Source organism: Temnothorax nylanderi, unplaced genomic scaffold (genome assembly GCF_030848795.1).
Source record: "Temnothorax nylanderi isolate EJ_2023f unplaced genomic scaffold, tnyl_v1.0 TNYL_tig0738_pilon, whole genome shotgun sequence".
NCBI lineage: Eukaryota > Metazoa > Arthropoda > Insecta > Hymenoptera > Formicidae > Temnothorax > Temnothorax nylanderi.
The window spans coordinates 15,964-18,512 of NW_027249800.1; the positions used below are offsets into that span (position 1 = coordinate 15,964).

The 2,549-nt window shown below is 35.2% G+C and overlaps 1 long non-coding RNA gene across 1 annotated transcript; it reads right to left on the bottom strand.

Annotated features, from left to right (window-relative positions):
* Positions 1–1,403: 1,403 nt before the first annotated feature.
* On the bottom strand, positions 1,404–2,222 carry LOC139785103 (uncharacterized). Its single transcript, XR_011721809.1, has 2 exons — positions 1,757–2,222; positions 1,404–1,625 (listed from the first exon to the last, which is right to left on the bottom strand). It is a non-coding gene; the product is annotated as an uncharacterized lncRNA (long non-coding RNA).
* Between the last annotated feature and the right edge of the window lie 327 nt (positions 2,223–2,549).

Genomic DNA, 2,549 nt, shown 5'->3' on the forward strand with positions numbered 1-2,549 from the left:
TGAGTCGTTCCTCGATCAAAATAACAATTTCTTTATAGTGCTCTATCCATCCGATTAACTTACAACGGCATTTGCATGGACATGTAACGTTCTACTTCTTTCAATTATTTTATACGGAAAATTATTCCAATGTAAACGTTTCTTTATAAGATAATCAGACTAAATATAGAAAATATCTTGTATCTATTTGTATCATAAGTTTAACGTCAAAATGCTTTATTTCCAACTATTTCAGTTGATCTCATATATAATTGCTGAAGTTTTATTACGCCATCGGGAGTTGTCTTTCATTAATAGTAGTTTTGGCATTGGTAGGTATATACATATACCGTCGAGTACTCATTTTTGATCATCTTATATGTACTGTGTAAAACTTACTGTTTTATTTAAATTTTTGATACATATAAGTCTTTATAATTTTGGGTATATTATTTCATTCGTCGAGCACGTGATAGACACTTAATGACCTTACCTGTTTTTGTTACGCTATGCTACATACTTATTGTGAAATCAGATATCGTTAGGTTCAGTTCTCGATGATCTCTCGTGGTAGCAGAATCGCGATTGAATATTTCTAGCAGAACTCGTTGTGAGATATATTTACCAAAGTTAATAGCTACTAAGAATTGCTCTTAAAACTCAACATAATTTTAATTAATAAGGTATGTTACATTAAAAATAGAATACACCTATGTGTCTTGTTTTGAAAATATAACATAGTGTTTAAAATATATGATTTTACAAAGGATAAGCATAACACAAACGTGGTTCAATATTATTTATAAAATTTATCGAGGAGAATAGGTCAAGAATGTAACGTCTTTACAGGTACATGAAATAGAAATTGTCATAATGTCGATTTTAATTGTGCGCATAATGACATTATTAGGCATCGTAGCCACTTCTCAAAGTTCCGATTTGGATGTTACAACTCAATTACCAAGTTATATAATACCAGAGCATTATGAAGTAGGAAGCAAAGTGTAAGTAAATTTTAATATACTATACGATGATAATATAGTATAGTTCAAATATTATTACTCAGCTATCTTGTATTAACTGCACTTATTCTACTCAGAGAGCAAAACGCCTGTCATATGTATGAAATATATGTAATATGCGGAGACCGGGGCTAAACAGTCCGTTTTTTTCGGTGCCAATTTTTAACAACAAAATAAATAATTGTAGTTAAATGATGTATACCACTGTAAAGAGTGAACCTTTAGCTACAAAATTTATATAGGAAATTTTTGTCTACGTCGCTTTGTTTAACCGGTATAGAGCAAAAACGACAACGGTGGAAAAATTTAAATCTCAAAAATGCCGGGGTATAACAGTCTGCACTGCATTTTCAATACATATACGTACATCTAATTCTAAAAATAATAGGATACATGCAATAATTGTTTTTTAAGAGAAAAATATAAAAATTTATTTAAAATTTTTATGCGAAACATTATTAAAAAATAGTTACGAGGGTTCCTCTTTCCGCAGAAGTCACTCGCTCGACTTGTTTTACTCCTCGACGTCCGATGACTCTATTCGGTGTCTGAACGGCTGTAATTCCCGTCTCATCCATATTCCATATGCAGTGAGCCCGAAAATGCCTTGGAAATGCACCCGGACTGCTTACTGACCGATTAGCCCCAAACACAAGTTTCAGGTTTGATCGCCCGCGAAATATTAGACATCAACGATAATGAAAAAACTACACTGGATTCGTGTTCAGTATGCATTACTCTTTATAATCACGTACCTCGAGATTTGGAGAGCAAATATTATTGCAGATATTACAAAATTTCCACGCGCAGAAAATGTAACTTTCACCTTTCGAAAACACGTTTGCCCTCGTAAAAATCATAACACGGCAGGTAACCTGCCGAAACTCCGTTGGTCACATGGGTACTATAAGCAGCGTTTACAATGTTAAGGGGATCCTGGAGCGACGGCCGAACTTCCTCGACGTCGGTAATGTAGACTAAAGCAAACGCCACCACGTAAGGTGGTGCCACTGGTGGTGACAACGCGAAACTCCGTACACGTACACACACCACTGAATTGCTCACACGGACGCACGGTGGTAGAGAGACATATGCTATAGACGCGGCAACGCCGCGCGGTGTTGCCACGTCTATGGATTCTTAGCAATACGGCCTGAACCTGAAAATGCTTTCTGGCCGTCCGTAGCAGAAGGCAGTAACGTATCAAGGCTAATAAGCACCCGCTTTTTATAAATTACATATATTCTTATGCACACATGTGCGTATATATATATATATATATATATATATATATATATAATATGTATCTAATTATTATGTGTATGTTTATAATTGTCTGATGACAAATAATAACAGTAGCATAATTGAGAATGTGAATTAGTATACATATAGGGCTACGTTCGGATTCCCACCCGAGTGCTAAAAATCCTATAGTATATGTCACATGCACTATAGATTTTCAGAACCCAGGTGGGGAATCGGAACGCACCCTAGTATGTATTGACGCGGGTACTTATTAGACTTGGCAATTTACTGCATCTCTTGCAC